This window comes from Aquarana catesbeiana, linkage group LG01, assembly GCF_042186555.1.
Source record: "Aquarana catesbeiana isolate 2022-GZ linkage group LG01, ASM4218655v1, whole genome shotgun sequence".
Taxonomy (NCBI): Eukaryota; Metazoa; Chordata; class Amphibia; order Anura; family Ranidae; genus Aquarana; species Aquarana catesbeiana.
Window position 1 is genome coordinate 801,704,973 of NC_133324.1, and position 26,759 is coordinate 801,731,731.

Sequence of the window (26,759 nt, forward strand, 5' to 3'; positions counted from 1 at the left end):
TTTCTCTGCAGGATGTGGAAACCTTGCAAGAAGATCTAAACAAATTAATGGGGTGAGCAACTACATGGCAAATGAGGTTTAATGTAGAAAAATTGAAAATGATGCACATGGAAGGCAAAAATATGAACTCAATCGACTCATTAGGGGGAGAACCTCTGGGGGAATCTAGGATGGAAAAGGACCTGGGGGTCCTAGTAAATGACAGGCTCAACAATGGCATGCAATGCCAGGCTGCTGCAAGCAAAGCCAACAGAATATTGGCATGCATTAAAAAGGGGATTAACTATAAACGATAAGTCTCCCACTCTACAAGATTCTGGTCCGGCCGCAGCTGGAGTATGCCGTCCAGTTCCGGGCACCAGTCCTCAGGAAGAATGTGCTGGAACTGGAGAGAGTCCAGAGAAAGGCAGCAAAGCTAATAAAGGGACTGGAGGACCTTAGTTATGAGGAAAGATTACAAGCATTGAACATATTCTCTCTGGAGATGAGACACTTGAGAAGGAATATGATTTAAATGTACAAATACTATACTGGTGACCCCACAATAGGGATAAAACTTTTCCACAAAAGGGAAATTAAAAAGACGCAGGCCATTCACTAACATTAGAAGAGAAGCGGTTTAACCTTAAACTGCATAGAGGGTTCTTTACTGTAAAAAAGAGAGAGAGGAGCGCCACTAAGTAAAATCATTTATTCACCAATATAAAAACAAAGTATCAACTTACATTTAGGAGCGGTATATAGAACAGACAGATGTGATTCCTGATAGAAGAGGGGGAAGGGAACAGTCAGTGATTTCCCGGGGATGCCTCCAAACACAACGCAGTCTGGCGGGGAGGCCAGGACGGTACACAGCCTGTCTCTGCGGGAGGACAGAGCCGCAGCCCAGGAAGCCGCTGGCAATGTTGTCAATGAGGAGAAAAAACACTGTGTTTTTAGTGTTAGTTAGTGTTTTTTCTCCTCATTGACAACATTGCCAGCGGCTTTCTGGGCTGCCGCTCCGTCCTCCCACAGAGACAGGCTGTGTACCGTCCTGGCCTCCCCGCCAGACTGCGTTGTGTTTGGAGGCATCCCCGGGGAATCACTGACTGTTCCCTTCCCCCTCTTCTATCAGGAATCACATCTGTCTGTTCTATATACCGCTCCTAAATGTAAGTTGATACTTTGTTTTTATATTGGTGAATAAATGATTTTACTTAGTGGCGCTCCTCTCTCTCTTTTTTACCTGGATGGATCTGAGTTTGACTTCTCTCAACAAGAAGAGCTGCCTTTCGTGAATCTGGCCACACAAATTCCTACAAGAAAAGAAAAGTTTTATTCCGGTGTTTTGTTTTACCTATGACTTATCCTCCAGGGATCCTCTCCTGCTTTATAGACTGTTTCCTGGCTCCTGTCCAAGACTTCCAACACTGTCCTGATTACATCGTGATTGATCCAGCTTTTAGACTTTATAATTTCATTAACTTTTATAGTCATTTGCCTTATAGCCTCTGAGCGCCAGTTTATTTGTTTTACTGTAAGAGCGGTAAGGATGTGGAATTCTCTTCCACAAGCAGTGGTTTCAGCAGGGAGCATAGATAATTTCAAAAAACTATTATATAGTTTTATAGTATAAACGACCTTAACATACAGGGATATACAATGTAATACTGACATAAAGCACACACACAGGTTGGACTTGATGGACTTGTGTCTTTTTTCAACCTCACCAACTATGTAACTAATGTAAGAAGTTGCCATTAACCCTATATGTTTATGGTATGCATAGCATGTGCTAGCATGCACAGTAAATATAGCCATAGACATAAGTAGGGAGTTAGAGACCTTAGGTTGTAAGCTCCTTGAGAGCAGGGACTGATGTGAATGTGTAATATATATGTAAAGCACTGTGTAAATTGACAATGCTATATAAGTACCTGTAATGAATAAATAAAATAACTGGATAAATAAGAAAGCCTTTAGCAATGGTGACTATGTCTAAATGTTAACAGTGCAGCCAAAGCATGCATATCTGTACAGTTGGTATAGAGTTAGAAAATGCCTTCGCCGCCTCTACTGTCTTAAGGGAAACAATGGTGATGGGCTACAAAAAGCCAGACCCAGATTTTCAAGGTAGGACAGGAATGATCTACATTCTATTCCTGGAACTTTTGGTATAACGGGTTCTTAGATAATTAATCTCTTCCTTTTATAGCTGTAAATTACTTTTTCTGTTCCTTGTTGGGATTTGATGGAAAGTGCTCCCTCTCATTCACTTTAATTCATGATAGACTTGCAAGGATAAATGTAGGCCTATGAAATGCAAATAGAAATGTATTTTCAAGAATTAGAGAAATAATATGATTCCATTAAATCTAATTTAAATACATTTGCCGAGCCCCTTGAACTTTATCTGCTACATTTTCAATGCAACAAATCTCAGCTAGCTTTTGGGTTTCATAATTTAGATTCCCTTGGACCAGATGTTAGACTTACTCATTTGATATTCCAATTATAAAGAAAATTACGGTATTTACTTTCTTTTATTAAAGGGCCAATAAACCTAAAAAAAACATTAATGATATAACATCTTATGATGATCTTGCTCCAAAAAAAGGTATTGCAAAGCACAAGGATAAAGCCCAGACTGCAGCAAAGATAGTATACAAGGAAAAAAGGAAACTGTAAGCGCAAAGATATGGGTACCTCTATAAATACAACAAACAGCATCTGTGTTTCTAACAACAGTCACAGTTCATAAGTCCATAGGGTGTAATGAACAAATGGCAAGTCCTAAAAAGGAATGGTGGTAAGCAGCAGCTATCCTCAGAGAAAAGCCATCTCTGTGAGTAGGAAAACAAGGGAACAAAAACAGGAAGCGACGCCTAAGTGCAATAAGTTAAGTAAAATTTATTGGCACAACAAATAATGCACTTACAGGAAGAAGATTAAAATAAGGCTCATCTGTGTCTTTGGCACATGGTGCGGTCCGGTCCCTGGTCCATCTTGTTCCACGGGTTGGCAGTTAGTTGAGGCGAGGTCTCCAGTCTATCCTGTGGCCACCAGGAAGTTGGCCAGGTCTGGCGTGGAACGCAGGGGATGACGTCACCGGAAGCGGAACCAAGGAAAGCATTGAGGGAAAAGAGTCTGGAGGGAGCAAGCAGGCTACGTGCTCTGAGTCATCAGCTTCTTCTACAGGCCTCACTTGGAGTCATCAGCTCCTTCTACAGGCCTCCCTCCCTCCTGTAGAAGGAGCTGATGACTCAGAGCGCGTAGCCTGCTTGTTCCCTACAGAATCTTTTCCCCACGATGCTTTCCTTGGTTCCGCTTCAGGTGACATCATCCCCTGCATTCCACGCCGGACCTGGCCGACTTCCTGGTGGCCACAGGATAGACTGGAGACCTCGTTTCAACTAACTGCCAACCCATGGAACAAGATGGACAAGGGACCGGACCGCACCATGTGCCAAAGACACATTTTTTTTTTTAAATTTCTTTTTATTGAGTTTTTTCAATAGAGTAGTGTACAATTGGGTGCGTCAACGTGACACCCTCCCAGTGAAACTTGGCCTCGCAGGGCCTAACACGTCTAAATCCTAACAGGTACAGACTAAGCCTACCCCATACCCCTTCCACTCCCACCCCCCCCCACCCCACCCAAAAACTTACAGCTCAAGGATATTACTTAGATAGATACGTGCTTAGTCTTATGCTTCACACTTACACATTTGTGGTATCACAGTAACTTCCACCTTCCATTCTATTTCCTAAAGTTTCAACCATTTATCCCCTTTTGCAAGTATAGCATAATGTATCTTTAGATTTTACCATTTGAGTTTTACTCCTCACATGCGTATAAACCATGGAATATGTCTCTTTATCCCACCGTGGTGCTAGATTCCCACCATACCTTCCATATTTTGTCGAACTTTTTCTTGCAACCCCTCGCTCGCTATATGTTGACTTGTAAAACGGAAGCATACCATTGACTATCTGTTTCCAAAACCTACCCTCTGGAGCATTCTTATTCTTCCATTTAAGTAGGATTGCTTTTTTCCCATAAAATAAGAGAATGGTAATTAGCGTTCTCATGGCCCTGGTTGGAACCAGGTCGTCTACCAGCCCCAACAAGCAAACCAACAAACCAAACCAACAAGCAAACCTTAATTGTCACTGGAATGGGAACTGAGACCAGGTCTGAGATGCACTGCGTGATTTCCTTCCAATATATTTGAATGAGTGGGCATGACCAAAATATGTGTTTCGCATTTGCTGGAGAGAAAGAGCATCTCCAGCACTTTGCTGTGTCTCCTCCATACATTTTTGTAAGCCTGGTCAGGGTATAATAACTTCTATGTAAAAACTTAAATTGTATCAATCTATCTCTTGCTGAAACTAAGTAATTAAAAGGTTGTGTCCATAAGTCATCCCAGTCTTCCCCCTGTAGTTCCGGAACCTCTGTCTCCCAATTAGTTCTACATTTAAGAACTGCCTTAGGAGTAGTTTTGAAAAATTCTTTATATGTTACTGAGAGAATTTTAGGTAATTCCTCCGCTGTCAACAGAGATTCAAGAGCTGAAGCCAAGGACTCCACCCTCAGCTCCTTGAATTGTTTTTGAAATGCGTGCCTGATTAGGAGGAATCGGAAGAGGTAAGAATTCGGCAGGTCATGTCTGGTCTTGAGCTGTGAAAATGTCAGAAGTTCACCAAATGATGTGATGTCCTTGAGTGTTTTTATACCTTTTACTGCCCATATCATTGGGTCCGGCAAACTGTAAAATTGTGGTAATAGAGGATTCATCCATAATGGTGAGGACGGGGAGATACCTAGATAACTAGGAGATGCTAATTTTACCGCCAATCCCCAGGCTCTAATTGTGGCTATCATTGTCTCTGTAAGTGGTAGGTCTGTTTTTGTGCCCCTAAATAAGGCCAGTCGTAGGCTTTCGTATGACCCAAGATGAGCCGCCTCTAAAACCGTAGCCGCGTCCCCATCGTCAGACAGTAGCCATCTGCGGGCAAACACCATTTGTCCTGCCAGATAGTACCTATGCCAGTCCGATAACGCTAATCCTCCCTGTGCACTTGGCTCCTGGAGAACCTTGAGACCCACCCGGGGAAGCTTAGGTGTCCACAGAAATGAGAATATCAAACTATCTATACGCTTGAAGTAAGCCTTTGGTATCCAAACCGGGGCGTGTCTGAAAAAATACAGGATTACCGGTAAAATTTTCATTTTTATAAGGCATATTCTGCCTATCAAGGAAAGGGGTAACCTAGCCCAGGCCTGAAATTTTTGCTTAATTAGGGTTAGCAGTGGGAGCAAATTTAAATTGAAGTAATCCTGTACTTTCGCTGTTATTTTTACCCCGAGATATTTGAGTGTATCTACCCATTGCAGTTGAAGATTGGGGTCCGCCTCATCTTTTGCTTTGACGTCTATAGGCAACAGGGCCGTCTTTAATTTTGATTGGGCCCTGGGCAAACATTTTCTTGAGGCCCCCCCTCCATTCTGAGACATACAAAAAATAGCAGGTAGACTCAAAATCAGTTTACTGCAGCAGATCACGCAGCGATTGCAATTGTTTGCCAGAGGTTACAGCCTATCCTTACTGCTCACTGGCTGGTTTCTAGAGGTTACAACACATAATTTCTGCTTGCCGATTGGTTGCTAGAGGTTAATGTACATTATTAGCGCTCACTAATTGGTTGCTAGGGGTTACAGCACATCATTAGCACTTACTGATTGGTTGCTAGAGATTAAAGCAGATCACTACTGTTTGCTGATTGGTTGCTAGAGGTTCATGCACATCATTACCTCTCACTGAGCAGTGGAGCAATCCCAAATAATTGAGCAAGTAAAGGGGCACATTAATACACATACTACAGGAGAGGTTCAGAGACAGCGGACATACTGCAGAAGACAATCAGGGACTGAGGACATACTGCAGGAGATTACCAGTGACTGCGGACATACTGCAGGAGACAATCAGAGACTGCGGACATACTGCAGGAGACACTCAGAGACTGCGGACATACTGCAGGAGACAATCAGAGACTGCGGACATACTGCAGGAGACACTCAGAGACTGCGGAAATACTGCAGGAGACACTCAGAGACTGCGGACATACTGCAGGAGACACTCAGAGACTGCGGACATACTGCAGGAGACACTCAGAGACTGCGGACATACTGCAGGAGACAATCAGAGACTGTGGACATACTGCAGGAGACAATCAGAGACTGCGGACATACTGCAGGAGACAATCAGAGACTGCGGCATACTGCAGGAGATTACCAGAGACTGCAGACATTATACAGGAGATGGTCAGAGAACTTTAGGCAACGCACAGCTTTACAGTTGAATAACACAGCTCAGGGTTTAAACAGTCAGGCATTTTATGGTTGTAAGGACATACCTGGCCAGCCAAACTCACTACATACATTCAAGACTGTGGGCGGGGCTTCCACTCTCTGCTCTCACTAAAGCAGCTGGGAGCTCCACTGATGCTTTGTTGGGTGGGCCCTGGGCCCACATCACCCGTGAATTGGGGCCCCGATGACAGCTTTGCAGAGCGCACAGAGGACACGGGAGGATGTATTCCTCGCTAGCCAGCTGAGAGGGGCGGCCTGTGTACTGGGAATAGAGCGCCTGTAGTAAGAGCCAGTGATCGGAGTGGGAGTGTCATTGGAGCTGCCGGCCCCGCCCCCGGACCTCTGTATTCACCAGCCAGTATAGAGGGGGTGGGGCCGGGAGCTCCAATGACACTCGCACTTCGATCACTGGCTCTCACTACAGGCGCTCTATTCCCAGTACACAGGCTGCACGTGGGCGGGGTCAGAGCATCAGTGGAGCTCCCGGCCCCGCCCCTCTCAGCTGGCTAGCGAGGAATACATCCTCCCGTGTCCTCTGTGCACTCTGCAAAGCTGTGATCGGGGCCCCAATTCACGGCTAGCGCGGGCCCCCCAACAAAGATTGGGCCCAGGGCAAGTGCCCCATTTGCCCTGCGCTAAAGACGGCCCTGATAGGCAATATGGACGACTTACTCCAGTTTACCTTGAGCCCTGAAAAAAGGGCAAATTTATTTAGAATTTCTAAAACCGCTTTTAAGGAATTGACAGGGTCATTCAGAAACAGAAGCATGTCGTTGGCATATAAGGCCAACGTTTCGTGAATTGTTCCTACTCTAACCGCCTCCACACTACTCGAGGATCTCAGGGCAATAGCCATGGGTTCCATTAACAGGGCAAACAGAAATGGGGATAGTGGACACCCTTGTCTAGTACCTCTACCCACCTCAAAGAATGTAGAAACTGTAGATCCAAGTCTTATAGCTACCTTTGGATTCTTGTAAAGCATATAAATCCATTTCTTGAAATTCGGACCGAATCCCATAACCTCCAGCACCCTAAACATGAAGTTCCAATCGACCATGTCAAATGCTTTTTCTATGTCTATGGATACTACAATCCTTGTTTCCGAGTCTGAGGGCGGTAGCTGCAAGTGAGTAAATAGTCTCCTCAAGTTTGTGTCTGTCGATCTACCTGGCATAAATCCTGTTTGGTCGATATTTACTATGGCCGGGATTACCGTCGCTAGTCTTGTCGCAAGAATTTTTGTTAGAATCTTTAAGTCTGTGTTTAAAAGTGCTATTGGCCTGTAAGACGCACAGTCCGTAGGGTCCTTCCCTGGCTTCAGCAACAGGATCATATTTGCCTCTAGCATAGAGTTAGGAAGGGAAGAATTTTTGTGACAATACTCCAGTAGCCAATTAAGTCTGGACGCCAACTGTTCTACGTTATCCTTGTAAAAATCTATGGGGAACCCATCCGGCCCCAGAGCCTTGTTAGGCGGGAAAGCAAATATTGCTGCCTGTATTTCTTTATTTGATATGTTTGCCTCTAATAATTGACGATCACCATCTGATAATCTCGGGATAGGTAGCCCCTCTAATAGCGCGTACATTTCTTCAGCGTTATAGTTAGGGATTGGTGAGTATAGGGAGGAGAAGAAGTCAATAAACTCCTGCATTATGTCGGTCGGTTCATTGACCAAAACACCCTGCTTGTTTTTAATGACCAGTATATGAGCAATGGGTCTGCCACTAGCATAGCCAGGAGCTTGCCATTCTTGTCCCCCTCTGCAAACACCCTATGTGCCGCCCTTGTCAAGTCTGCGCTAGTTAAACCCCTCACATGTAGAGATAATCGCTGTCTCGCCTCTAGCAGAGCTTCATAGGAGGACCCATTATTAGTCCTAGCGTGAACCTCAGCACAATCCCTCTCACCCTGTTTTAAAATTTCCATTTCCTCATTCTCATTTACTCTTGCAGTTTTTATAGCTGATATGCATTCCCCCCTAGTTACTGCTTTGAAAGCATCCCACACCGTTGTTGGTTCAGCAGACTCTGAATTAACCGCCCAGTATGACTTAGTGGCTTCCTCTATTTGGGTTGCCACCTGCTCGTTTTGCAACCAGATGGCCGAGAGGCGCCATCCTCCCCCCCTTGCCCCGGCCGGAAGGGACAGAGCAAGAGAGAGAGGATTATGATCAGAAAGGCCCCCGGCCAGATATTCAATATTACCCACATATTGTAAGATTTTATTGTTACCAAAGGCTAGATCGATTCTCGCTGCCGACCTATGTGTCGAAGACAGGTGAGAATAACATCTATCCGTCGGATGTTTCCATCTCCATAATTCTATTAGGCCCGCCGCAGAGGCCCATCTACACAGGTCCGCCGAACTCACCCTGCCCGGATTGGAGGAGTCCAATGCCGCATCTAGTACCGCATTGAAGTCTCCCATCAGGAGCAGAGGGAGATGCAGAAACTGGGCCAATCGGGTCAACATATCATATAGCATCTGGATCTGGAAAGGAGGAGGAATGTAAACATTTACCAGTAGTATCCTACTATAATACACATCCATTACCATTGCCACATAGCGGCCATTAGGGTCTGTTATAATTTGGTGTACGTTACACGGAATTGTCTTGCTAACTAGTACCGATACTCCTCTAGCAAAAGTGGAGTAGGTGGAGTGGAAAGCTTTTTGTATCCATGGTTTGCGGAGAGACATCACCTTGCCACCATCCAAGTGTGTCTCCTGTAAAAACACAATGTGCGGTTTTGATTGCTTTAGGTATTGGAACACCGAAGCCCTCTTAAACTTATTGTTTAGGCCTCTAACGTTCCAAGACACTATGTGCAAATTATCCGTCCCTGTCATTGGAATGATAATAAAATTTGTTACCACCTTGTAAAGAAAACTTCTCCCTCCTTTGCATTGAACACCAACTAGTTATGTAATCTATTCCACTTTTATCAATCTGAGCCGTGACAAGTTTGCTATACCCCCCCCCCCCCCTGCTATTATACCAGTGAACAACCCCAACCGAACATAAAAAAGTCTGGCATGTAGCTTTATCCCAAAAAACAAAAAAACAAAAAATAACGTGGGCATCTGCCGCATACGACGAAAGTCTGACAGCTCTTCTACTGTACTCTTCTTCCCTCAAAATGCTCCGGGCAACATATTCTTTGGAGCCTGTAAACTTTAGAGGATTAGGGGACTTAGATGAGAGTCCCTATAAAGACCCTCCGCCCGCTATTGGGTTTTGGGGCGGGTATGACTGGAGTGATCTCCATTAGACACCCTTCAGGAGGACCACCCCACCCCTTTGTTGGTGAAATACTTCCCACCCAAACGGCAAGCAAGAACAAAAAGAAAAATAAAGAAATAGATCCGAAAAAAGAATAAAAATGAAAATCAGCTTCATAAGTGTCCACACCATTTGAAACGGAGACCTTCAGAAAGGTTGTCATAACTTCTGCCAAACTGTTCTAAAATTCTGGAGACTGAAACCGGGATATTTCCGAACTCCCAGGTCCTGTAGTCATATGTTAACTCCTTCTGGTTGCGCTGTTAATTCCAGGAGCGGTCATAAGTTCTCAATTTTTTAGCTTCATGACGTATCTTCCTGGTGCTGGATCTGACACATGACCAATTGGCACACTTCCATCTCCAACAGCGGGAATGATTTTTAGCAAATAACAACCTTGCTTTCAAACAGTGGTGCCTTTAAAGAGGTTAAACTGCATCTGTCCACCCAGGTAGCATTCTCTCTAATCACTGATTTTAGGAGAGTTTTTTGTCCATCCATTCACATGCTTCAGCGGGATTATCAAAGAATCTCACATTGCCTTTATACTGTATCCTGAGCCTGCTGGGATATAGCATGCTGTATTGCACCTCCTTCTCCCGTAAACGTTTGCGTACATCATTAAAGGAACGACGCTGTTGTTGCGTGGCTGCAGAAAAGTCTGGGAACAGCATTATCTTGGCATTTTCAAATTTTAATTCTTTGGCCTTCCTGGATTGCGTCAGGATCATGTCCCTATCCCTTTAGTTTAGGAATCTCACCAGAAAGGGTCTTGGGAAGGCTCCTGGCGGTCTTTTTCCAGTGGGGACCCTATGCGCTCTTTCCACTAAATAAGTGAGGGGTAAATCTTCCAGCGAGAGGAGCTTTGCGAAGAACTCTTCAGCAAATAGCGCTGGCTTGTCCCCTTCTGCTCCCTCTGGCAGGCCAACCACCCTCACATTGTTTCTTCTTTGGCGGTCCTCAGCGCCATCTGCTCTGCGTTGCAGGGAGTTTACCAGGCCGCGGAGTTCAGCAAGCTGGGTTCTCTGAGTGTGGGATGTGTCTTCTACCCCGGAAACCCTGTCCTCCACTGTGGTCAGCCGACCTCTAATTTTGTCAAGATCATGTCTGATCAATGTGCATTCAGATGATAAGTGGTCAATTCTCCCCATTAATTCTGACTTACTAGCGCTGATGGCTTCCAGGATCGGTCTTGTGATCGCCTCCGCATCCACCGCCACTGCCTGCTCCTCAACCCCCTCTGTATCAGCCAGCAGCTCCTCTGTGTCCTCTGCCTGTGCCATCTTGGTTGTTGTGTGCTGGGCGTGCTGTTCAGGCTTCCGGGAAGACAAGATGGCGGGGGCGGAGCCTCTGTCCGTCCCCTTAGCGGAGCGAGTCTGGCGCTGCTCTGTATGGCCCCTCTGCTGCATTTTAGAGGCCGTGGAAGGCATCTCTGCGATCCTCTCACCTTCCCCCAGGTGCCGGTTCTGTTTTAGAATGGATCAGAATGCTCCAATGTAGCGGATTGTGATCAGGATGGACGGAGCTCTGAAGAAAAGCTAGCTGCCTCGCTCACATCCGGCCACGCCCCCCCCAAAGACACATTTTAATATTATTTTAATCTTCTTCCTGTAAGTGCATTATTTGTTGTGCCAATAAATTTTACTTAACTTATTGCACTTAGGTGGCGCTTCCTGTTTTTGTTCCCTTGCAGCAAAGATAGTAGCAAGAGTTTAGTTTAACATCATATTATAATGACTGTATGCGTTTATTACATGTAATGACAGTATTTAGAGCCCTAATTTCTTTCTTTTTATTTTCTTTTGGTGTTTTTTTTTTCTACACATTTGCTTGCAGACCAGGCTGTCTAGCAAAAGTTACAGTGGCAGGGGTTAAGACAAAGATGAATGTAATAAGTCAGTGCTAAAATAATAATAATAAATAGAAGGCTGCTAGCAAAATGTAAGCATACAAAAAACCTAAATATAACTAAAAGTGCAGCGCCTTATTACAGCAACAGAAAATTAAGGAATTAAGTAAATAATAAATTATAACATCCACTATAAATCATGTGCATAAAAACGTGAAAGTGAAAATCACACACAAAAAATACATAAATAAACTAAACAAGTCTTTTAACTCCAGAAAAGTCCTTGTATTGCCTCCACAATCCAAAAAAGGGGACACCACGAGCAACTGAGGGTAAGACCGCATTTACCAGCTCACTAGCTGTCAGTGCAGCTACTCACGCTTTGGGAATTAACAATCTCAGCTTCCACTCTATGGACATCCAGCTCCATCCATCCACCTTAGGTTCTCTGACTGTAGCATGAAAATGATAAAAAACACTGAAATGCCAAGTAGTAAAACATATACAGTAGTGAACTTACTCAGATGGTTGCCAGTTCCGGGACTTCAGCGTGTAGCTCCAAAGGGCAGGAGGAGAAGGGCGGGGGGGGGACTTTTTAATTTATCTATGTTTTTTTTTTGTGTGTGATTTTCAATTTCACGTTTTTATGCGCATGATTTATAGTGGATGTGTTCATTTATTATTTACTTGATTAATTAATTTGCTGTTGTTGTATTAAGGCACTGCACCTTTATTAGTGTTATATTTAGGGGAGCCAGAGCACTGGTAAGGGGTGCACAAAATAGTCAATTTCATTTTCCTTTTTTTTTTTTTCACAGTGGCACAACTGCTTAAGCACCACCTGGCAGTGGTATGATTTGACTGAACCCATGTAACTGACATTTGCTGGACAGCTTAATGTACCGGTAAATGAAAATACAAATGATAAATAAAAGCCTGTGATTGTAAAATAAAGAAAGGAATTAATGTATCAAATTCTATCTTTATGCCCCGTACACACGGTCGGATTTGCAGATGGAAAATGTCCGATCGGAGCGTGTTGTCGGAAATTCCGACCGTGTGTGGGCTCCATCGGACATTTTCCATCGGATTTTCCGACACACAAAGTTTGAGAGCAGGCTATAAAATTTTCCGACAACAAAATCCGTTGTTGGAAATTCCGATCGTGTGTACACAAATCCGACGGACAAAGTGCCACGCATGCTCAGAATAAATAAAGAGATGAAAGCTATTGGCCACTGCCCTGTTTATAGTCCCGACGTACGTGTTTTACGTCACCGCGTTCAGAACGATCGGATTTTCCGACAACTTCGTGTGACCGTGTGTATGCAAGACAAGTTTGAGCCAACATCCGTCGGAAAAAATCCTAGGATTTTGTTGTCGGAATGTCCGATCAATGTCCGACCGTGTGTACGGGGCATTACAGTTATTAACTGCACACAGTTATCAGAATAAAATATTTTTCACTATAGTGGCCCTTCAAAGAGCTTCTATACCCAAAACTCAAATTGTAACATATTGCAACTTACCAGTCCTTTGAAGATGTGCTTGCTTTCATTTTCAGGCTTTTCCCCCCATTTTTTTTCACCTGCCAATACTGTGAAGAACACACTTCCTGTTCTAGGGTGGCTACACTCACCCCTCCACTGAATCTACGGAGGGATCCACAGTTGCCACCTAGGCTAGACTTCAAACATTTCTGTTTTTGCATCATCATGCATCATTTTGCATCTTCATTACATATGACATGGATAGGATTAGTAGTATACACAAGAAAGACAATATTGTCTCAGTTTTGTTAAATGTGGTGTTATCGCTCTCACTCTCTCATACTGGTCACTGGAAGTTCAACATGGCCCCTCATGGCAAAGAACTCTCTGAGGATCTGAAAAAAAGAACTGTTGCTCTACACAAAGATGACCTAGGCTAATAGAAGATTGCCAAGACCCTGAAACTGAGTTGCAGCATGGTGGCCAAGACCATACAGAGGTTTAACAGGACAAGATCCACTCAGAACAGGCCTCACCATGGTCGACCAAAGAAGTGCATGTGCTCAGCGTCATATCCAGAGGTTGTCTTTGGGAAATAGATGTATGAGTCCTGTCTGCATTGCTGCAGAGGTTGAAGGGGCAGGGGGTCAGCCTGTCAGTGCTCAGACCATACGCTGCACACTGCATCAAATTGGTCTGCATGGCTGTCATCCCAGAAGGAAGCCTCTTCTAGATGCTGCACAGATGCTCATCTTCTAGAAGATGATGCACAAGAAAGCCTGCAAACAGTTTGCTGAAGACAAGCAGACTAAGGACATGGATTACTGGAACTGGAACCGTGTCCTGTGGTCTAATGAGACCAAGATAAACTTATTTGGTTCAAATGGCGTCAAGCGTGTGTGGTGGCAACCAGGTGAGGAGTACAAAGACAAGTGTGTCTTGCCTACAGTCAAGCATGGTGGTGGGAGTGTCATGGTCTGGGGCTGGATGAGTGCTGCTGACACTGGGGAGCTACAGTACATTGAGGGAACCATGAATGCCAACATGAACTCCATGCCCAAAAGGGTTAAGGCAGTGCTGGAAAATAATGGTGGCCACACAAAATATTGACACTTTGGGCCCAATTTGGAATTATCACTTTGGGGTGTACTCACTTTTGTTTCCAGAGGTTTAGACATTAATGGCTGTGTGTTGAGTTATTTTGAGGGGACAGCAAATTTACACTGTTATACAAGCTGTACACTCACTACTTTACATTGTAGCAAAGTGTCATTTCTTCAGTGTTGTCACATGAAAAGATAGAATGAAATGTTTACAAAAATGTGAGGGGTGTACTCACTTTTGTGAGATACTGTAGGCAGAGGAAGGAAGGAATATGCAGAGCTATATATATATTGTATATATATTTTGCATATATATGTGGTTTTTTTTCTTTTTTATTATAGGTGATCAGCATCTGTTCTCAGCTGCATTAGAAGTGGGGGTGGAATCTGCAGAGGGGCGTGCCAGTAAGAGGCATAGAAAGAGCAATACACTGATCTTCCTAATGAAGATCTGTGCAGGGGGGCGAGTCAGCACAAGTCTGACCCTTGGAGGACAGACAGGCAGGCTGAGCTCCCAGCACAGCCAGAAAAATGACCACACTGGGAAGGATGTGCTTCCATGCCTAGTGTGGTGGTCAGTTTGATATAGGAAAGCAGGGAGACTTGCAGGGTCACCAGATGTTTCACACAAAGGAGGAAATACAAAGACATTAGGACACTTTTTAACACAAGTACATGTTACAACAGACACATATCAAGAATATGAAATGCTAGGGTAACAAACACTTTAATGTAGGCGATAAACATTTACAGTTTATTGTTCCTTGCCTGAGAAACATTAGCTGGCAATGACACTTCTAAAGCATCTACACCAAAGCCCATATTATCAGTTTTTAAAAGCCAAAAATCAGCATAATGTTCTATTTGGCTGCTGTACATTATTTGCACTTACCTTATTGCTCTCCCAATATTCCTCATTTCCCTTGCACTGCTTACTATTTAGCTGCTCATAGGCATTGCTTGCTACTTAGCGACATAGCAGAGTATATAGATGACCGCAGCCTTGTTTTATTGCCTTGTTTTATTCCCCGGCCATTGCAGAATAGGGAAAGACTGACTACAACCTATTTCATCTGAATTATTGGGCAGGAGGTTATTACTCTGAGACTCCAAACATCTCTCCTTATTCTCATCTTATCTGAAACATCCATTCCTCAGTTCTGATAAACCAGGGAAACTTTTACAAACTAACTGATAAATGTAGTTCATAGCTCTTTCTGCTGAGCCATTTCATTGTTTAGATTTATTGCTCCTTAAATTCTTCTTTATATATATTTAGCAGTTTTGACACATCTAATTCTCTAAACATTGACAAGTTCACTTTTTTCCTCCATAAAGAATGTTATTGGTTTTTGAAAAGCAAAAAAAAATCACAAGTCTTTCTTGATGTATACAACACATACTGTAAGTGCACAATACATAAGTATACATTTAAACATATAAATAGTGAAATAATAAAGCAAAGAAAAGACCATGGCTCCCAATAGAAATTTGGGATCAGTGAACAGGTTGCTCCTAGGTTGTGGCAGATAATTGGCACAACCCCAGGGCATTGATTAGGGAAAGGGCTGTCTGTGGCTGTCTGTGGATGGATACACTTAGGAAAGTGATTCTCCCATTCTCATCCAATGTGTAAACAGGGGAATTTGCACAGTTCTTTTTTCGTTCAACCCACTTGTAAGCGGGGGAATTAGCATGGCTGTATTATAGAGGAAAACACACTGCGTGGTATTGTAAATGGAGTAACATTAATTGCCAGAAAAGCAACAGTGGAAAATGGTATTTACAAAAGTGGAGTAAGCTCTTGTTAGCATATAAGGCACAGATTTACAGTCCATTCACCAAAGATACAGAATGCAGCTCAGTAAATTGGCACTGTAGTTATTATTCCTCTCTTCAGGCACATTAGTGGTATACAGGGCACATTTTGATTACTTGCTATAGGCTGCTGTCCATAAGCAGGTTCCACAGATGCAGCAGTGTTCATAAGCAGGACTCCTGAGGATACCTGTTCTGTCCCTGTAGGCTGGAACACTCTCCCTGAGTAAGGCCTAACTTTCCCCCACAGGCAGTATACATTTCCCTCACTCTTCCCACACACATGTCTCTCAAAATGGTGGCTGGGCTCCCCCTTATAACGAAGCTAACAGAAAATGGTCGACAAAATCTCGAGAGATCTTGGAACCAATCAGAACATGAGGCTTCTCCAAGATGGCTGCTGGAGACGCATTAGAGAACAGTTAGAGCCTCAACAGGATTTCATAAAATAGCAGGAAAACACAAACACATTCTGAATATGATATAACATTTCTGCATGAGAAAGTAAGTATGATACAATTGTAGTCCCACTTCTCTCAGCCAGCAAGACTGTCCTGTCACAATTAACTGTATGTGAGGAGGCTACCCTCCTTCACTGGTTGAACGAAAAAAAAAAATGCATAATGTATGGCTTGCCTTAGACCTCTCCTAAATGGAAGTAAAATGGTATTTCTGAGAAAAACAAAGAGGGTGAGGGGGAAATAGTAGGTCAAGGGTGATATATGTAGATTAGAAGGAGAGGACAAGATAGGACAGGGGAATGGTGAAAGGCAAAAACCATGACTGGCAGAACAGGGATGGCTGTGTACAGGGTAGAGCACAAGAGGGTGGGTGCTAGCACATGGGGTCCCCTCTGCACCTTCACTTATTTATTTTATTAATTTTATCAATGTATAAAGCACTAACAAACTCCACGGTACAAGGTATGCAGAACCAATCCCATCAGTCCTTGCTTTCAAAATGAGTTTACAGTCTTAAAATGGCCTTACACTTTACAACCTGCTTATATAGGACAGGAGGGCCTGCTTGATTGGATATAAATTAAATAATTGTTTTGGTAGGCCTTACAATACATATCTTTTGGTGAATCTAAAAAAGATTGTATAAAGATTGTACAGACTGTTATGTGTGTGGCCAGCTTTGTGTTTCACAGTCAAAAACGAACTAGAGAAAACCCACTTACCCACTTAATGACCAGGCCATTTTTGGGGATACGGCACTGTGTTACTTTAACTGACAATTGCGGTCATGTACCCAAATAAAATTGATGTCCTTTTTTTCCCCATAAATAGAGCTCTCTTTTGGTGGTATTTGATCACCTCTGCTTTTTTTATTTTTTGCGCTATAAACAAAAAAAAGAATGTAAATTTTGAAAAAAAAAAATCCCAATAATTTTTACTTTCTGCTATAAAAGACACCCAAAAAAAAAAATGTAAAAAAAATCTAATTTCTTCATCATTTAGACCAATATGTATTCTGCTACATATTTTTGGTAAAAAAAATCTCAATAAGCGTATATTGATTGGTTTGGCCAAAAGTTATCATGTCTACAAACTATGGGATACTTTTAAGGCATTTTTATCAATTTTTTTTTTACTAGTAATCAGCAATTTTTAGCAGGACTGCAACATTGCAGCGGATAAATCGGACACCTAACTGACACTTTTGACACTTTTTTGGGGACCAGTGACATTATTACAGTGATCAGTGCTATAAAATATGCAAATGTTACTGTACTAATGACACTGGGAGGGAAGGGGTTAACATCAGGGGCGATCAAAGGGTTAAATGTGTTCCCTGGGAGTGCTTGTTAACTGTGTGGGGGTTGCTCTTACTGGGGGAAGACAGAGATCTGTGTTCCTGCTTAGAACGGCGATCTGCCTTGTTTACATAAGCAGACCGCTGTTCTGCCTCTCTCTCACTGATTGGCTCCCCTTCTGTCCAATCAGCATGTGGCTATTGCACGAAATCACGTACAGGTACGTGATTTCGTGCAATAGAGCCGACTTGCTGCAGTACATGAATGTTAGGCGGTTAGCAAATGGTTACTAGAAACCTGTGCTAAGAGAAATATGCAGATTGCCATTGCTGATCTCTTCTTGTGAAAATGCTTTCATTCTGATCCTCTGGTTTTATTATTTTATTAGTTACTGACCTAAAACTAGCTTGCAAATTATCAGTTCTGATTTCACTCTTAGTTCACTGGCTGCATGCGTGTTCTGGGGTACTGACTTAAAAAGGACTGAAGCCAGAGACTACCAGGCAAATAGCATTTTCTAAATATTTCTCGAGTTTCCTTTAAATATATAAATTGCACATATTACACACAGTGGGAATTTAACCCAGAACCCCAGTACTGAAATGGAAGAATACAAATTGGTAGTCCACCCTGCATTATTTATTAATATTTATTTCTTTTTTAAAGGAATTGTAAGCAGCAACCAAAGAGAGAGTTCAAAATATGACTATAGCAATGCCATAAGTCAAGAAAGCCTTCTTGTGTGGTGAAAATCAAAAATGACTTCATTGCTCCCCTAAAGCACTTTGCTTGAACTTTTTCTTGTTCAGCAATATACATGTCATGCTTTGGAAGTGAGATTACAGTACAACAGTACAATGTTAAGTCTAGAATACTGCTTAGCATTAATCAAATGAGTTGCATGATACTATCATTTGATTTCATTTGACAGGAGTGATTCAGAAGAGTAAATACTGGGGAAGAAGGGAATATAAAATTTTGCAGTGAGTCACAAACTTGGCAAAGCTCTTAAATAGGAAGTAATGTTTTAGGCTTCATTTATAAGCTTGACCACCCTCGGAGAGCAAAATGATATAGAAATGTATTTTTCTTCCCATATGCAAAAATTAATATAGTTTATATTACTTATTTATAAAGGGTGGACTTATTCCACAGTCCTTTCCAGTCCACAGCAGATCAACTTACTACTGTATCATACATCCCTACCACAGTTATAAGAACACACACATACACATGCACACAAGCAACCTGATTTTTAATAAAAAATGAGGTTGAGAAAAAAAAAAACAGACTGACATATAAGAATTATATTTAATTGACAATATTGATTTTAGATTTATTTGGATAATATTAATAATAATGTTCCAAAAACTACAAACTGACTTTTTAAAACTATGCTTGATATTCTCAATTCAACCTGAAAAGTGATTTAATCAGGATTTCAAACAATTGCATTACAATCGGTGTGGGCACCATAACTGCCATTTGAGCAAGTGTACATAAAATCTGGAGTACTATTTTACCATTACTAGGAATAAATTAAAAATGATATGTTTATGTGAGAATGTAGGGATGAGGTTTGGGTTTGCAGCTAACATACTGAGGCAAATCCTGCAATTTCAAAATGAATGGCTCCTGTAAATTTATGTGAAGAATTTTTATAAACTATAATACACTGCATGACCGTTTACTATGACCAGCAGACCTTTAGGGGTCAATAAGGGGACTTTTGGATAAGCCAGCCCTTCCACTAAAAGAGGGGACACAGAGCAGCCATAGTGCAGTATATTTATTGTGATATTAAAGGCAATTTTTTTTTTAAATAACAAGCATGTCATACTTACCTGCTTTGTGGTTTGGCACAGAGCAGCTCTGATCCCCTTATTCTCGGGTCCCCCCACTGACACTCCTGGCGCCTCCCTCTTGCTGATTGCCCCAAGAGAAAGCAGCTTGCTATGGTGCACCCAAGCAGGCTCGCTCCCAACCCGCTGCTCTGCGTGTCCATTCACACACACAGAGCCGTGGCTCAGGCCCGCCCACTCTCTATTCTCATTGGCTCACTGGCTGTGATTGACAGCTGTTTCAGTGCAGTTTCAGCCAATGAGGAGGGAGAGTCCTCAGAGGGCCGTGGCTCTTTTGCACATCGCTGGATCACAATGGGGCTCGGATAAGTATTGGGATGGGGGGCTGCTGCACATAGAAGGTTTTTTTTACCTTTGTGCATGGAGTCCATGAAGGTAAAAAACCTTGAGCCTTTAGAACCATTTTACACTGTTGTAAGGAAAGGGAAAGCTACAAACTGCATGTGAAGAGATTATGGTCAGTTTGTAAACTGTACTTTAATTCTAATTGCTATCCCTTTGGGAAATCAAACCCTTTGTACCTGTTTTGTTGTTCTTGGCATTAGTGGCATTTTTTGTCTTTAATCCTATTTATTTATTTTGCTAATTTAATGTCAGAAGTCACTTTTAGCTGCTGTCCCATCTTAAGCAAACTTTTGTTTCAGGGGTGGTATTTTGGATTGACCATTTATTTTGGGGGTTTATTTGTCTTATTTTATGTTGCTATGGCCTTTATTTTAGGCTAAACTTTTTTTCTTCAGCAAGGTTTCCCTAGAAAAGGGGAGCTTATGTTTTAGGGTTAGGGTGTTGTGTGTTATTTTGGGGTTTTCACTTATTTGGATGTATATTGATTTTTTTCCCCCTGTATATTAATTAGGCTATATTAGGTAACACTTTTTTTTTTCAGCTGCAAAGCTTCCCTGTAAAAAGTGAGCTTTTAATTCAACAGTTGTAATTTGGAGTTTTTACTTTTCTTTTTTTGGCTGTTTCTTGATTTTTATTTTTTGTTGATATTGCCTTTCTTAAGTTTGGGGTGCTCAAAGCACTACATTTAAATGTTACAGTTTGTTCTTGAAGCTGCTTTTTGTTTGCCTCAACCCACTGCATCATTTTAAAGAATTAACAAAGTGCAAGAACAGTGTGCACTTGAACCACCTCAGATTATATCACATTCACCAGTCCCCCCAATCCCTATAATAAAAATTAAAGTCAGGAGTACACCAGTTAGGCCTATTATCTATCATTAAAATGATCCTGCTCCAGGCCAATTTACACTGCTGTGGTCTTTGCAGTATCTTAATTGTAGTAAAACCCCTGCATATATTATTGGTTTCTAATATATTTCAACAAATTTTTCCCCATTCAAACTTGAAATTTGTTCTGCTGCTAGCCAATGTTGCACTGCTGCATAGGCGTCCTTAAGGGGGGGCTATTGAGGCTTGAGCCCCGAATGTGGGGCCAATAGCCCCGAGTGTCTAAGCGCAGTGGCCCCAGCTGCAAGATCTAGAGCGGCGCATTCCGATTCCCGTGCGTGCCGCCATCAGTGTTATATTACATACAGCCTGTACGAGCGCTTAGCTGGGCAGCGGGCGCTCCCTGATTGGCTGTGCAGGAGGAAGACATAAGGGTCTGTGATCGGCCCGGTGGAGCTGCTGACTGGTCACATGTGGAGGCGGGTAGGGGCTTGACTGTGGGTGATCGCGGCCGCCCGGAGCCCCGCCTCCCTGCCTGGCACGCGCTGTGTCTCCTCCTGAAGGAGGCGGGGAGGGGCTGGACTGTGGGTGATCGCGGCCGCCCGGAGCCCCGCCTCCCTGCCTGGCGCGCGCTGTGTCTCCTCCTGAAGGAGGCGGGGAGGGGCTGGACTGTGGGTGATCGCGGCCGCCCGGAGCCCCGCCTCCCTGTCTGGCGCGCGCTGTGTCTCCACCTGACTGAGGTCTCTCTGTTATCTGCCCTTCCACTAGTCTGTCAGCATGCCACTCTCTGTAAGCCCACCCCTCTGTCATCCCGCCCCTTTGTGTAAGCCCACCCCTTTCTGTCACTGCCCCCCCTCTCTGTCAGCACCCTCCCTCTGTGTCAGCACCCTCCCTCTGTGTCAGCACCCTCCCTCTGTGTCAGCCCACCCCCCTCTGTCAGCAGTGCACCCCCTCTGTAAGCACCCCCCTCACTGTCAGCCCACCCCCTCACTGTCAGCCCACCCCCCCTCTGTCAGCACCACCCCCCTCTGTCAGCACCACCCCCTCTCTGTCAGCACCACCCCCTCTCTGTCAGCCCACCCCCCGTCAGCCCCCCCTCTCTGTCAGCAGTGCACCCCCCTCTCTGTCAGCCCACACCCTCTCTCTCAGCAACCCCCCCCTCTCTCAGCACCCCCCACCCACACTCTGTCAGCACTCCCCCTCTCTGTCAGCACCCCCCCTCTCTCTCAGCGACCCCCCTCTCTCAGCACCCCCCACCCACACCCTGTCATCACCCCCCCCCCACTCTGTCAGCGCTCCCCCACTCTGTCAGCACTCCCCCTCTCTGTCAGCACTCCCCCTCTCTTTCACTACCCCCCCTCTCTGTCAGCACCCCCCTCTCTGTCAGCACCCCCCCTCTCTCTCAGCGACCCCCCTCTCTCAGCACCCCCCACCCACACCCTGTCAGCACCCCCCCCACTCTGTCAGCACTCCCCCTCTCTGTCAGCACCCCCCCTCTCTGTCAGCACCCCCCCTCTCTCTCAGCGACCCCCCTCTCTCAGCACCCCCCCCACTCTGTCAGCACCCCCCTCTCTGTCAGCAGTGCACCCCCCTCTCTGTCAGCACCCCCCCTCTCTCTCAGCGACCCCCCTCTCTCAGCACCCCCCCGTCAGCCCACACCCTGTCAGCACCCCCCCTCTCTGTCAGCACTCCCCCTCTCTGTCAGCACCCCCCCTCTCTGTCAGCACCCCCCCTCTCTGTCAGCACTCCCCCTCTCTGTCAGCACCCCCCCTCTCTGTCAGCACTCCCCCTCTCTGTCAGCCCACCCCCCTGTCAGCACCCCCCTCTCTGTCAGCCCACACCGTCTCTGTCAACACCCCCCCTCTGTCAGCACCCCCCTCTGTCAGCACCACCCCCCCTCTGTCAGCACCCCCCCTCTGTCAGCACTACCCCCCCTCTGTCAGCACCCCCCCTCTGTCAGCACCACCCTCCCTCTGTCAGCACCACCCCCTCTCTGTCAGCCCACCCAGCCATCAGCCCCCCCCTCTCTGTCAGCAGTGCACCCCCCTCTCTGTCAGCCCACACCCTCTCTATCAGCGCTCCCCTCTCTCTCAGCGTCCCCCCTCTCTCAGCCCACACCCTGTCAGCACCCCCCCTCTCTGTCAGCACCCCCCCTCTCTGTCAGCACCCCCCCCTCTCTGTCAGCACCCCCCCCTCTCTGTCAGCACCCCCCCTCTCTGTCAGCACCACCCCCTCTCTGTCAGCACCACCCCCTCTCTGTCAGCACCCCCCTCTCTGTCAGCCCACACCCTCTCTATCAGCATCCCCCCTCTCTCTCAGCGTCCCCCCCTTTCTCAGCACCCCCCCCGTCAGCCCACACCCTGTCAGCACCCCCCTCTCTGTCAGCACCCCCCCTCTCTGTCAGCACCCCCCCCCTCTCTGTCAGCACTCCCCCTCTCTGTCAGCACTCCCCCTCTCTGTCAGCACTCCCCCTCTCTGTCAGCACCACCCCCTCTCTGTCAGCACCACCCCTCTCTGTCAGCACCACCCCCTCTCTGTCAGCACCACCCCCTCTCTGTCAGCACCCCCCTCTCTGTCAGCCCACATCCTCTCTCTCAGCGTCCCCCCTCTCTCTCAGCGTCCCCCCTCTCAGCATCCCCCCTGTCAGCCCACACCCTCTCTGTCAGCACCCCCCCCTCTGTCAGCACCCTCCCTCTGTCAGCACCCCCCCTCTGTCAGCACCCTCCCTCTGTCAGCAGTGCACCCCCCCCTGTCAACACCCCCCTCTGTCAGCACCCCCCTTTCTGTCAGCACCCCCCCGCGTCTGTGTCAGCCACCCCCTCTCTCTCCTGCCTCCTCCCCCCTTTCACTCACCCCCTTACCTCCTTCTCTCTCACCTCCCTTCCCCCACCTCTTTCCCCCCCTCAGGGGGTGGAGGCCCCATGATTCCCAACAGCGGCCCTGTGAGTGAGTGTACCAGTTCAAATGTGTCTTGCCGACAATGGAAGGAAAATGGCACTACAGAAGAGCAGCTTCGCTCCACCCCCAAACTCCGGCTTCCACACTTCCTGACTCTAAATGGCTCTCGGTAAAGCAGTCTAATGGGGGTCTTAAGGCGCAGGGGACACTGATGGGGGAGGGGTCACTGATCTAATAGAGATCTCTAAGGGGGGTGCTGATGTAAGGGGACTCTGAGCTAATGTAGAGGGGGTGCTGACTGCTGGTGACCCATTAGATCAGCAGTCAGTGCGTGTCAGTTAGGTCGGTGTATGTCAGCCAGGTAGGTCAGTGTGGGTCAGGTAGGTCAGTGCGTGTCAGGTAGGTAACACCCCTCCTCCATACAACCCCACCACCCGCCGCCCCATCATCCCCCCCGGTGCCGGGCTCTGACTTCGGGCTGAAGCCCCTGGTCTTTTTGCCACCTAGCAACGCCCCTGCACTGCTGTATCACCTATGGTCTCTTAATTCTTGATAAGATTTTGATAGAAACTGGCCAGCAGCAGGGTAGTTTTGCATCAGAGATAAAAGGAATAGCCTACTGGGTATTTTCTATCTGTTGGTCAAAGCAGGTGTTCCTACTAAAACTAACTGAATTTGTTTAGATTGAAGTTATGCTGCTGTTTGTAAGCTATGTTTAAAAGAAAAAATAAATTCCATAGCTAAATATGCCCTGCCAGTATAGACGGTTGCTGAGATTGTTTGTGAAAATTGTACTGTTCTGTAACATCACATACAGCTTTAAGACACACTGAAAGAATGATAGGAAAAGGGGAAGGCAGTTTAAATAACCCTTTTCCTCATGGGAGAGCGGCAGGACTTAGGCAGTTTCAAGTACCCCCTGGGAGCTCTGCTCTCAGGGGGACCTTCTGTACTCACGTTGCTTGGGAGAGGTCACAGGTGACCTCTCCTAAGGTCTCGTGTATTAGCCTGCGAAAATCCAGTTAAATCTGGTTCTTTCTGGCCCATAAAGGGGCTATAGAAGGAAGGTTCCGTCCAGTCAGGCTCAATCGCAGCAGAAGATGTAGCTCTGGTGTTCTAGGAGGTATCCTCCATTGTGCAAACAGCGTCCTCTGCGGGCAGAAGATGAGCCTGATGCGGCAGCTGATAGAGCGGGCGAGCGAAGGAGGAGAAGCCTGGATTCAGCAGTGTCTGGACCTACCTAGATCGGCAGGTCAAGAGGCTCTGATGGGAGCTACAACAGCCGCCGAAGATACCTGTATCTCATCGGCCGAAGTGGAGCTAAATGCAAGAGGAACCTGAAGAGGTTCCGTCTCGAAGGAGAAGAGGAGGAGCCAACCCTGCCCTGGTGAGTGAAACAGCGAAGAGGAGGCGTGGCCCGTGCCAAAGATACTCTCCCTCACTCGCTCGTCGGAGAATGAGGGAAGAAGTCCTGCTTCTCCGGAGCCTGTATGAATTACAGAAAGTGGGGCCAGAGGCGTGGCCAGTGTTGAGTCAAGAGGCGTGTCATGATCCTCAGCTGTGGACACGGCTGGAGGCGGAGTAGGGGGCGGACCAGCCAGCTATCATAGGGGCGGTGCTGCAACACTGAGGCCGCCTTCCGCAGCAGATGAATCGCCTTGGCAACAAGGGTCTCTGTCAGATGCCGGAGCAGCTGCAAGTGGCTCGGCACCGGTAATTCAAGAAACAAGCTTGACTTCGCCTGCTCCCCTCCCTTCATTGAATCAAGGAGCTGGTGAGTCTTTTTCATTGCCTATTTTATCACATACAGCTGAGCTATTGGCTAAACTGGCAAAAGATATGCAGCCAGCTGCTAGCCAAGCTCAGGCTATGCCACTTAATTCTGTTCAAGCAAATGACATATCTGTTTTGGGAGTGTGGTCGCCATCTAGTGGTATATCAGCTAATGGCGCTCACACGGCTCAAGTTAATTTTGAGACAGGTTTATCTTCATCATATCAAACAGATAAAATACATTTATTTACCAGAAACTTGTTTGAAAGAATCTCTGGCTTGTGAAATTACTCCTAATTCAGTTAAACGAAAATTTGGCGAGGAGAGTTTATGGATATTTTGTCTCTATTGCCATCTATAAAAGATTTCGTTAGTAAATCTGACAAAAAAAGAGGATGAGGATAGAAGAAGACCTATACCTAAAACTTTTAACAATTGGTTGCAGGCTTTTTGTATTTTTGCAGGAATTTTGTGCGAAAAATATCCTGAAAAAATCGTTGGTCTGTTTCAGCAATTAGATATTGTGCTTGAAGCTTTCAAAAATTTCGGGGGTTCTGCATTATATAGTTACGATTAAGCTTTTAGACAAAAATTATCGGTACATCATAACTTGAAATGGGGAGTAAAGGATGTAGGCTTACGGCTTAACCTTTTTCTACCCCAAAGATCGAACTATGCCAGACAGAATACAAATACTCAACTCTCCAGCAAGTCAGGGTATAAAAAAGGAATCTGCTTTAATTACAACGATAGCCAATGCAAGTGGCCGAACTCATGTAAGTACCGGCACGAATGTACTTTGTGCAAGAACACATCCAGTTTCAAAATGTTTTAAAAAAATGTCTGCATCTCATCAACAACCAGGGAATTTTTCAAAAAGCATTTACGCCGGTGAAATTACAAAATATGCTCCTATGGCTCAGAACATTTCCAGACAAGTTAATAGTCAATCTTCTAATTGAAGGTTTTCAGGAGGGGTTCGTCTTACCCACATTTTCAGGAACAGGATGTACTTTGGTTAAAAATCTAAAATCAGTAGATTATTTTTCTGATATAGTTTCCAAGAAAATCTCTAAGGAAATTTCAGAAGGGAGATTTGAGGGTCCTTTTAGCTCCCCTCCATTTCAGAATTTTAGGATCTCCTCTTTAGGTATTGTCCCAAAAAAAGAAAATAATTCTTTCTGGTGAATTCATCATTTGTCATTTCCTAAAGGTCAATCGCTTAATGAGCAGATTTTAGAGGATATGGCATCTGTACTACTTTTGATGACGCTATTAAAAAGCTTAGATGGTTAGGGAAGGGTGCTCTTTTTGCTAAAGCGGATATTAAATTGGCTTTTCGCCTTTTACCTATAAACCCGTAATCTTTTAATTCGTTTTTTTTTTAATGG